Source organism: Rattus norvegicus, chromosome 20, assembly GCF_036323735.1.
Source record: "Rattus norvegicus strain BN/NHsdMcwi chromosome 20, GRCr8, whole genome shotgun sequence".
In the NCBI taxonomy this organism is placed as follows: Eukaryota; Metazoa; Chordata; class Mammalia; order Rodentia; family Muridae; genus Rattus; species Rattus norvegicus.
In genome coordinates, this window is record NC_086038.1 from 51,188,783 (window position 1) to 51,200,796 (window position 12,014).

The 12,014-nt window shown below is 39.9% G+C and overlaps 1 non-coding gene across 1 annotated transcript; it reads right to left on the reverse strand.

Moving 5' to 3' along the window:
* Positions 1-11,131: 11,131 nt before the first annotated feature.
* Positions 11,132-11,275, reverse strand: LOC120099077 (small nucleolar RNA SNORA48). Its single transcript, XR_005497898.1, has one exon. It is a non-coding gene; the product is annotated as a small nucleolar RNA SNORA48 (small nucleolar RNA).
* Between the last annotated feature and the right edge of the window lie 739 nt (positions 11,276-12,014).

Below are 12,014 nucleotides of genomic sequence, written 5' to 3' on the forward strand. Positions count from 1 at the left end.
CCAATACCATACAGTTTTTTATCACTATTGCTCTGTAATACTGCTTGAGTTCAGAGATAGTGATTCCCCCGGAAGTCCTTTTATTGCTGTGAATAGTTTTCCCTACCCTGGGTATTTTGTTATTTCAAATGAATTTGCAAATTGCTCTTTCTAACTCTATGAAGAATTGAGTTGGAATTTTGATGGGGATTGCATTGAAACTGTAGATTACTTTTGGCAAAATGGCCATCTTTAAAATATTAATCCTGTCAATCCATGAGCATTGGAGATCTTTCCATCTTCTGAGATCTTCAATTTCTTTCTCCAGAAACTTGAAGTTCTTTTCATACAGACCTTTCACTTGCTTGGCTAGAGTCACACCGAGGTATTTTATATTATTTGGGACTTTGTGAAGGGTGTCATTTCCCTAATTTCTTTCCCAGCCTGTTTATCCTTTGAGTAGAGGAAGGCTACTCATTTGTTTGAGTTAATTTTATACCCAGCCACTTTGCTGAAGTTGTTTGTTTGTTTGTTTATTTATTTATTTATTTATTTATTTTTATTAACTTGAGTATTTCTTATATACATTTCGAGTGTTATTCCCTTTCCCGGTTTCCGGGCAAACATCCCCCTAATCCCTCCCCGCTGAAGTTGTTTATAAGGCTTAATAGTTCTTTGGTGGAACTTTTAGGGTCACTCAATTATACTATCATATCATCTGCAAATAGCGATATTTTGACTTCTGTATTCCTTTCACCTCCTGATTGCTCTGACTATACTTCAAGTACTATATTGACTAAATAGGGAGAGAATGGGCAGCCTGGTCTAGTCCCTGATTTTAGTGATTTTCCCACATTCTTTCCAGGATTGTTTGTCAGTTGTTTTGTTGATCTTAGCTACGGCACAAAGGTAAGATGAAATCTCAAAGTAGCTTTTATTTCCATTTCCCTAACTGCTAAGAATGAAGAATGACTTTTGAAATTTTTTTACCAATTTTTTATTTCTTATTTTATGAACTCCATTTTCACATCCATAGCCTTCTATTTTTTAATATTGGGTCGATTATTTCTTGACCCTCTTTCTGAGATCTTCATATATTCAGGACATTGCCAATCTGTCAGATGTAGTCTCTTCCACTCTTGGGTTCTGTTCTTTTATTTTCCCAGCTGTATCCGTGACTGAAGAGAACATTGTAGTGTTATGAGATCACAGTTGTCAGTTGCTGGTCTTAATTTCTAGTCAAATGGATTAGTATTCATCAGGTCCTTTCCTATGTTTTCCATGGTAATGCCTATGTTTTCGCCTTGAAATTTCAATGTTTTGGTTCCACAGTGTTGTCTTTGATTCAGTTGGGATTATTATGGCACACAGTGATTCATAGAGGTTCAATTTCATTCTTCTGAATGTACACATCTAGTTTTAACAAAACTACCTATTGAAGATGCTGTATTTTCTCCAACGTGTGGTTTTAGCATCTTTGTCAAATATCAGGTTGCTATAGTTACAAATATGTCTATATTTATTCTCCCATTTTCTTCCATTGGCCTACATGTCTGTTCTTGCCTCAGCGCCATTATGTTTTTGTCATTCCGACTCTCTAATATACCTTGACATTTGGAATTGTAGTCCCCCAGCATTGTTCTTGTTACTTAGTATTATTTTGGTGTTCTGGGTCTTTGGTTGGTTCCATATAAGTCTTAGAATAGTTTTTTTCTATTTTTTGTGAATAATGAGATGAGAATTTTGTTCAAAATTACATTGAATCTATAAATAGGTTTTGGTAGAATGGTCATTTTCATATTACGAATCCTTATAAATCATGAGCATGGGATGTCTTACTATTACCTGCATCTTTCTTATTCTGTTACTATTACCTGTATCTTTCTTATTCTCTTCCTTCAGAGATTTGGAGCTTTCATGGAGAGGTCTTTCACCACCTTGGTTTGCTTTATCTTTAGATATCTTTTTTTTGAATTCTCTCTTTCTTAGTGTGTTTGCTGTTAGTGTGTAGAAAGCCTACTTATTTTTGTGAGTTGATTTTATTTCCTCCCACTTTGTTCAAATTGCTGATTGTTTTTATAAGATTTTGTGTGTGTGTGATTTTAATCAATTTTCATGCATAATATTATATCACCTTGAAATAATGATATTCTGACGCCCTTTCCCTGTTTTATCCATTTAATTTCCTTCTCTCACGTCATTGCTCCAGCTAGTGCTTGCAGTATTTTATCGATGACAGCATGATGGCAGTGGAAATCCCCATCTTAGCCACTCATTTTAATGGGGTTGCTTTAAGCTTTTCTCTATTTAGGATAATTTTGGTTGTGGGTTCGTTACATATATATAAAACCTTTGTTATTTTTGAGATATATCCCATCCAGTCCTTTTCTCCTTTATTAACTGATGGTTGGATGTTTTCTGCATCTATTGAGATGACTATATGATTTTTGTCATTGAGGTCTTTTATATGATTTATTACATTTATTGACTTATATATGTTGAGTCATCTCTGCATCATTAGGATAAAGCTGAAGTTAAACATGTTGGATGATATATATGCTTGTATTTGGTTTGCAAGTATTTTTCTAAGGATTTTTGAATCTATGTTCATCAGGGAGACTGTAATTTTCTTTAGTTTTTTCTCTGTGTTGTTACTTAGTTTGGTATTAGAGTAATACTGGCCTTAAGGAGTTTGCATGTTTTTTCTGTTTCTTTTTCTTTTCCCTCATCCATCCATTCTTCCTTCCTTCCTTCCTTTCTTCCTTCCTTCCTTCCTTCCTTTTCTTTTCTTTTCTTTTCTTTTGAATAACATAAGAAGTACTGTTTGTAGAATTTCTTTGAAAATCTTTTAAACTTCTGCTGTGAATCTACCTTGCCTTGGCCTATTTTTAGTTCTTAGATTTTATTTTTGTTTTCTCACTATTTTTTTATTTTATTGGTTATTTTATTTACATTTCAAATAACCTTCCCCAGTTAAACACCCTAACCTCTTCACTGTGCCCCCCGATTCTATAAGGGTGCTTCCCCTCACACCTAACCTCTCCTGCCTCAGTGCCCTAGCATTCCCCTACTCTGAGTAATCAAGTCTTCACAGGACTAAGGGCCTCCCCACCCACTGATGCAAGGCCATCCTCTGCTACATATGCAGCTAGAACTGTGGATCCCTGAATGTGTTCTCTTTGGTTGGTGGTTTATTCCCTGGGAGCTATGGGGGATCTAGTTGGTTGATAGCGTTCCTTCTGAAGGGTTGCTAACCCCTTCAGCTCTTTAAATCTTTCCCCTAACTCCTCCACTGGGGTCCCAGAACTTAGTACTGTTAGTCCTGTAGTTGGCTGCAAGCATCTGCATCTGAATTGGTCAGGCTCTGACAGAGCCTCTCAGAGGACAGCTATACTAGGCTCCTGTAAGCAAGTGCTTCTTGGCATCAGCAATAGCTTCTGGGTTTGGTGTTGGCAGGTGGACTGGATCCCTAAGTGGGGCAGTTTCTGAATGGTCTTTCCTTTAGTCTCTGTTCTGCTCTTTGTCTCTGCATTTCTTTTTGACAGGAGGAATTCTGGATTAATATATTTGAGATGGGTGGGTGGCCTCATCCCTCAACCAGGGGCTGTGCCTATCCACTGGATATGGTCTCTACAGGTTTTCTCTACCCTTTGTTGGGTATTTCTGCTAACATCATCTCTGTTGGGTCTTGCGAAACTCTTGGAACCCTGGCATCTTGGACTTTCTAGTGGCTACCCCAAGGTCCCCATCCCCCACTGCTATACACCTCCATTCAATTTCCTGACCCTCTGTGTTTCTCCTTTTCTCCTCCCACACCTGGTCCTAACACATTTTCCCTCCCCCTTTTCTCTTCCTCCCAAGTTCCTCCTGTTTTGGTAAAATAAAGTAAGGTTTCTTTTACGCTAAATGTAGGGCCTCATGGCATCTGTTGGATATTTTCATCTCAGTCTCACTTGCTAAGCTCCATCCCATATCACACTGCCCATGGCTACTCTCTGAGCCTGGCAGCAATCTCTCTACCCATCTAGTTTCCAAGGCAGGTTGCCACCATGCCAGACACACACATCCCAATTCTGTAGTGGCCATCACACATTCTCTTTCTCTCTTTCTAATTAAAATTTTTTTCTCTCAAATATAAGCTGAGCACAACTATTATCATTTTGTAATTTAAAAGCATAAAATACACCTAACGCCCAGTCCAACATTTTATCAGTTAAATAGAACATTTAGTTATCCATTCCTGATCAAGAAAGCCTTAAAATCTATACTATATCTGGCTAGCCTGCATACTATCTGATAACTATCTAACTAAATATGTATTTTCAAAGTTAAACATCCTGAGTAGGCTTGAGACTATAGTCAGTCTTCAACCCTGTCAGAAATATGAGAATGACAAATTATCTATAAATATAGGAAGCCTAATATGGCTTCCAGAACTGAGAGGCTGTAGAGATAAATCTTCACTACCACAGTCCTTTGTTAGCAACCTATGAGCACAATTCTTCAGCCTTCTGACCCAAAACCAACTGACAGACTCTTGAAATGTAGAAACCTTGAAGAGCTGATGATTCTGGTCTGGCAAAGATTATCAGTCAATAATTCTGCATAAAGTGTACCTTTTTGGACGGTATTAGTCTGTAGATGAAATAGGCAGTTTCTGCCCAGCGGCTGCCTATCCACAAAGTATTACCTCACCTGGAGGTAGAGATGTTCACATTCTTCATTAAATCCACCAAAGGGGAGCTATTAGGGCAGATATGTCTCATCAAAAGATAAATAACTTTAAATGTTGTATTTTGGGGATTTCTGATGTTTTTGAAAACTATCTATCTATATAAGCCAATCTGGACTATTGTCAGTTAATTATTCTCAGCTATTTCTGATGAGAATATTTTTAAAACACTCTAACTGTGAATTAGGATCGAGAACTTGTTATTTGGCCCCTAATACCTATTTAATCAACTCAGAAGTTTATAATGGCATCAATAGAAGAACTGGGTCTAAACCTTGTCCTTTAAAATATTTTTCTTTTTTTTTATTAACTTGAGTATTTCTTATTTACATTTCGAGTGTTATTCCCTTTCCCGGTTTCCGAGCCAACATCCCCCTAGCCCATCCCCTTCCTTATGGGTGTTCCCCTCCCAACCCTCCCCCCATTGCCGCCCTCCCCCCAACAATCATGTTCACTGGGGGTTCAGTCTTAGCAGGACCCAGGGCTTCCCCTTCCACTGGTGCTCTTACTAGGATATTCATTGCTACCTATGAGGTCAGAGTCCAGGGTCAGTCCATGTATAGTCTTTAGGTAGTGGCTTAGTCCCTGGAAGCTCTGGTTGCTTGGCATTGTTGTACATATGGGGTCTCGAGCCCCTTCAAGCTCTTCCAGTTCTTTCTCTGATTCCTTCAACGGGGGTCCTATTCTCAGTTCAGTGGTTTGCTGCTGGCATTCGCCTCTGTATTTGCTGTATTCTGGCTGTGTCTCTCAGGAGTGATCTACATCCGGCTCCTGTCGGCCTGCACTTCTTTGCTTCATCCATCTTGTCTAATTGGATGGCTGTATATGTATGGGCCACATGTGGGTCAGGCTCTGAATGGGTGTTCTTTCTGTGTCTGTTTTAATCTTTGCCTCTCTATTCCCTGCCAAGGGTATTCTTGTTCCCCTTTTAAAGGAGTGAAGCATTCACATTTTGATCATCCGTCTTGAGTTTCATGTGTTCTAGGCATCTAGGGTAATTCAAGCATTTGGGCTAATAGCCACTTATCAATGAGTGCATACCATGTGTGTTTTTCTGTGATTGGGTTAGCTCACTCAGGATGATATTTTCCAGTTCCAACCATTTGTCTATGAATTTCATAAAGGCATTGTTTTTGATAGCTGAGTAATATTCCATTGTGTAGATGTACCACATTTTCTGTATCCATTCCTCTGTTGAAGGGCATCTGGGTTCTTTCCATTTTCTGGCTCTTATAAATAAGGCTGCTATGAACATAGTGGAGCACGTGTCTTTTTTATATGTTGGGGCATCTTGTGGGTATATGCCCAAGAGAGGTATAGCTGGATCCTCAGGTAGTTCAATGTCCAATTTTCTGAGGAACCTCTAGACTGATTTCCAGAATGGTTGTACCAGTCTGCAATCCCACCAACAATGGAGGGATGTTCCTCTTTCTCCGCATCCTCGACAGCATCTGCTGTCACCTGAGTTTTTGATCTTAGCCATTCTCACTGCTGTGAGGTGAAATCTCAGGGTTGTTTTGATTTGCATTTCCCTTATGACTAAAGATGTTGAACATTTCTTTAGGTGTTTCTCAGCCATTCGGCATTCCTCAGCTGTGAATTCTTTGTTTAGTTCTGAACCCCATTTTTTAATAGGGTTATTTGTCTCCCTGTGGTCTAACTTCTTGAGTTCTTTGTATATTTTTAATCACCCCTTTTTAAAACGCAAAGACAAAATCTTTCTCCCAAAATACTGTGATCCTTAGTCCATAACCAGAAAAGTTTGTATCTTGTACTCTCTCCCAGAGGAATAATATAACCATAGAACTCAAAATCATACCAATAATAAATATTAAACAATTTTTTAAAAAGGAAGTAAGCTAAACAATAGTGTATGAGCCTGTTTAGGCTTTTCCAGGCTGTCATATCAGGAAATGAACCCAAAATTCCCATGGAGCCCATGTAAGGAGATCCTGAGCTTCCTGTTGTAGTAAATATCGAAAATAACCACGAACCCTCACTAGCATGCATCATTGAGCCATATGGCCTTTAACAGGGTAGTTTATAAATTTCAATTTCAATACCAATAAGAATAACCAACTTATCAAACCAGGACTTTAGCCCAAAATATATTGATCTGTCAAGCTCTCTACCCTGAGCCTCAGACTTTATTAATAACTCTATATGTCTGTATTCACTCTGACTGGTGTTACAGACTTTTACTCTCTTCTATTTTAGTTCTGAATTGTGGGCAAAATTCTCGACATCATTCAGACAAACTCTGCATATAAGTATTCTAAAAGCAAATAAACCGGCCCCCTCTTACTTAGAAAATAAAACTTTCTCTCAACTCTTAGGCTCGCTAGTGGATTCTTATCCAACATTTTGGATTGTTACCTGTTGCAGTAAAGTAAAATAAGGTTCTTTTACCCCACACTAGATCCACCACTGTAGGACCTCATGGCATCTGTTGGATATTTTCAACAAAACATCTCACCTACTAAGTTCCATACATATCACACTGCTTATGGCTTCTCTCTGAGTCTGGCAACGATCTCTCTACCCATCTGGTTCCCAAGGCAGGTTGCTGCCATGCCAGACATACACATCCCAATTCCATGGCAGCCCAGTGTATCCAACCACTACACACTCTCATAAACTCAATTAAATTGCCACATAAAAGAACACACAACACAACAACCTCTGATCCAATTGATAAGATGTGAGTTGGCTCATCTAGATAGACAAAACCCTGTACACACCCATCCCTTAAGAATAATCATTACAACCTGTAAATGTTCAGAGAGAAATCTTAACATCCATCTCCATGTTCTCTTGTCTGCTCCCTCTCCTCCAGTCTCCTCCTTCTCTAAAACTTTTCTCCAGCCAATCTTCCTTCTCATCTAATGACAAGCCTCATTCTATCCTGTACCTGCCTTCACTTGCATAATGACATCATCCTACACCCACCCTTCCTTTATCTCCTGTGATTATTTTCTTTCCTCTTCTGAGTAAGACTGGAGAATCCACACTTTGGTCTTCCTTCTTGAGTTTCATATGGTCTGTGAGTTGCATCTTGGGTATTCCGAGCTTTTTTTCCCTAATATCCAGTTATCACTGAATACATGTTATGTGTTTTCTTTTGTGACTGGGTTACCTCACTCAGGATGATATTTTTTAGTTCTATACATTTGCCTGTATATTTCATGAAGTCATTGTTTTTAATAGCTGAGTAGTATTCCATTGTATAGATGTACCACATTTTCTGTATCCATTCCTCTGCTGAAGGCATCTGGGTTCTTTCCAGTTTATGGCTATTATACATAAGGCTGCTATGAGCATAGTGGAGTATGTGTTCTTGTTATATGTTGAAGCATGTTTTGGGTATATGCCCAGGAGTAGTATAGCTGGGTATATTCAGGTATTTTTATGTCCAGTTTTCTGAAGAACAGTCAGACTGATTTCCAGAGTGGTTTTACCAGCTTGCAATTTCATCAGCAATGGAGGAGTGTTCCTCTTTTTCCACACCCTCACCAGCATTTGCTGTCACCTGAATTTCTGATATTTTGAAATATAATCTTCAATAAACAAGGATTTTTTCACACACATCTTCCAACTCCCCTAGCCACTCTTAATCTAAGATAATAACAATATCATTTATACCATCACAACACAATGTTTGCTATACTGCAGTATACTCCAAAATTTTAAAGTACGTGGACCGAAATAACAATTTCTTTTCTCTATAGACTTCAGTTTTCTTGTTCCTTAAGGCAGGTATTTCCCATTGTAATATTCTAGTCTATGTAAAGTAAATTCTATAATCTATGAATGGAATTAACATTTTCAAACTATAACCTCATCAGTACTTTTATTCCGCCAGCAAAGTCCGCAGGAATACAGGGCTTGCCACTTGTATAGAGAGCCAAGTTCAAGGATATTATTTGATTCCTCAGCCATCAGGGATGAGATACTTTGACGCCAGCTTGTCTTCAAATTCATCTGAGTTGAGTGTCTTCTCTACCTATTATTCTTTTGTTTTGGTTTTTCATTGTGTCTTGGATTTCTTGAATGCTTTGATTTAGGAGCTTTTCGGTTTTTGTATTTTCTTTGACTGTTGTGTCAATGTCTTCTAGGCTATCTTCTATGCCTGAGATTCTCTTTTCTATCTCTTATACTTTCTTGGTGATGCCTGTATTTGTGACTCCTGATCTCTTTCCTAGGTTTTCCATCTCCAGGGTTTTATCCCTTTCAGAATTTTAAAGTTTCTATTTCAGTTTTTAGCTCCTGAATGGTTTTGTTCAATTCCTTCACCTGTTTGGCTGTGTTTTCCTGTATTTCTTTAAGAGATGTATGTGTTTCCTCTTTAAGGGCTTTGACTTGTTTACCTGTGTTCTCCTTTCTTTTTTGAAAGGAAGTTATTTATGCACTTTTTAAAACCTTCTATCATATTCATGAGATGGACTTTTTAGATCTGTTTCCTGCTTTTCTGCTGTGTTCGGGTATCCAGGGTTGCAGTGGTGGATAACTGGGTTCTGATGTTGCCAAGTAGCATTGGTTTCTGTTGCTTGTGTTCTTACACTTGCCTCTTGCCGTCTGGTTATTTCTAGTGCTAACTGGCCTTGATGTCTCTGACTGGAGCCTGTTCCTCCTGTGATCCTGGTTGTGTCAGAGCTCCTGGAAGTCCAGCTGTGTCTGTGATTCTGTGATTCTTGGATCCTTTGATCCCGATATCCTAGTTGTCACAGAGCTCCTAGGAGTCAAGCTCCCTCTGAGATCTTGAGACCCTGGTGTTTCCAAGCTCCTGTGATCCTGTGATTCTTGACAGAACTCCTGGGAATCAATCTTCTTCTGGTTGTTGTAGGAATGGATGGGAAGCCAGAGCCCTGGGTCTGCTCCAGGTGCACGTGGAGATCAGAAGGAGTGTGTCCCTCAGCCTGGGCAGGGGTTCCTGCATCCATGGGTATCAGCAGATCTCAGTTACACTGGATGTTGGGGCAGATGTTGTGGCCTCATCTGTGATCCTGGGTTTGTCAAAGCTCCTGGGGGGTCAAGCATTCTCGGAGAGTTGCAGGAGTGGGTCTTTTTTCCCTCTCACTGTTTTAATATTATTTGTAATGGCTCTCTTTAGGTTTTTAATCTCATATTAGTTTTACTTTGGTGGTTTGGATGAATTCAGAAATTCATCCATTTAGATGTTTCCCTCCCAAGAGACTACAGGTTTTAAAAGAATTCCCTTGTAATATCCTGAATTTATAATGCCCATTTTACTGACTTCCCCTTTGTTCTCATTTCTGTCCATTTGTGACACTTCTATCATTCCTGTTGTTTGCTGTCCACGCAAGGTGCAATATCTTATTTCCCTGAGCACGGAACCTGGCAATGGTTAGGGCCAGCTCACCCATTCTCACGATGCTGGGGCTAGTTTTCCTGATTGCCTCAGATGGCAAGGGGGAGAAGAGGGAGGGCATTATCACATCAAGGGAGATGAATAGTGGGGGCCAGCTCTTCTGGGCACATTCACCCTTGGGGATGGCTCACTTGTACCCCTGCCAACAGGGTCATCTCTGCTATGCCATCCAGGTGGGGTACAGGGTCTGATTTCCTGACTTCTGTGGCTGTCATGGGGCAGGACTGGTTAGCTCCCAGAGCTCATGACCCTGTCGATAGCTTTCTCAGCTGTTGGAGATGGCCATGGGCATAGAGGAGCATCATGTATGTGCCTGTGTCACCCCATGGCAGATGAGTGGCAGGGTCAGCTCTCCCACCCTCATGCCCTTGCGGCTTGGTCACCTACAGCTCTGTGACCACAATCAGCTCTGCTGTGCTGCCTAGATTAAGCATAGGGTCTGCTCTCCTGAGTGCTGCCTCAGCTGAGAGATGGGGCCATCTCTCCAATGTGCTATATTCCTATGAGGGGCAGGGCCAGTTATGCAATACCCCTGGACATCCACCTGGTCTCCAGAAGCTACCCTGACCAAGGACATCCCCATGTTCTCTAGTGGTAATGTAAGCCACGGACATTGACACTGTCCCCTGTCACTGTATAGCCATGGACAAAGATATGGCCCTCAGCAACAGTTCAGGCTGAGACCTCACCATGACCCCATGTGTCAGAGCTGGCCATTCACCTCAGGATGCTCCTCTCCATCCTCAAGTACCCTGTTCCATTTGTCTTCATACTGCCCAAGCAGCACGACTTCTCTTTCTTATCTGAAAACCACATACTAGCACATTGTGGTAAATCATGTTGTAGGCTGACCACATGGCTGACAAGTCCCCTGGTGACATCCTCCATCAGTGCTGTGTGGTGTCTTGTAGCAGCAAGCAAGTGCCTATGTCCGGATTGTACCCTGGGCTGGATGGCAGTTCTGTGGCTGACATGGTGGTCCACAGGTATGTCTTCCCCTCCTGCATTGCACTAACTGGATTTGATTTGATTTTTGAGTCCCAGGCATAAGACAGCTTTGGCCACCAAGCTAGGCATCAAGATAGGATAAACAAAGGACTGCCATCTTCTATGTCCCTAACTGATGTAAGAACGCCACCACTAAGAAGGTCTGTCTTTATTCATTAGCAGGGGGAAGTTTTGCTTGAGTTTTTCTTTCAGCATGAGTCAATCGATCTCCATGTGGTTTTGTTCTTACTAAAGGTTTGCTCACTGTTAATTTTAAGTTTCATTGCACTGTGGTCAGATAGGAGACAGAGTTTTCTCAGTTTTTCTGAGCACTTAAGATTGCTTTTGTGTTCTAGAGTGCTTTTTATTTTAGAAAAGCCTCCTTGGGCTTCTGAGTATAGTGCATATTCTTTGAAATTTGGATAGAATACTCTGTAGATAATTGCTAGGTACATATCTGGTGTGTTGTCATTTAGTTCTGATTCATTCGTTCAATTTTTGTCCATATGATCTGTCTATAGGAAAAGTGTGGTATTGAAATCAGTTACTACTAAAAATGAGACTCACTAAATTCAGCCTTAAATATACTATCTTCATTCTGTCTCTAGCTTTATTGTACTACTATATATTTATTTTTGTACTTCTATATGATTTATTATAATGTCCTAAAACGTTTCCTCTTACCTATTTATTGTTTTTAATACCTACTGCCACGATGTCTTGTAGAATTTTTGTTGTGAAATTTCCTAAAACTTTATCTTCAATGCAGACTATCTTTTTTACTCTATCCCTGTTTAATAGGTACTGTATTTTATTGTCAATAATAAATTAGATATTCTTAGACTGAATGTCATCATCTCCCATGATAACCTTATTTACAGCTCTTTTCCTTGAATCTCATTATCATTGATGCTCCTCCCTCCACTA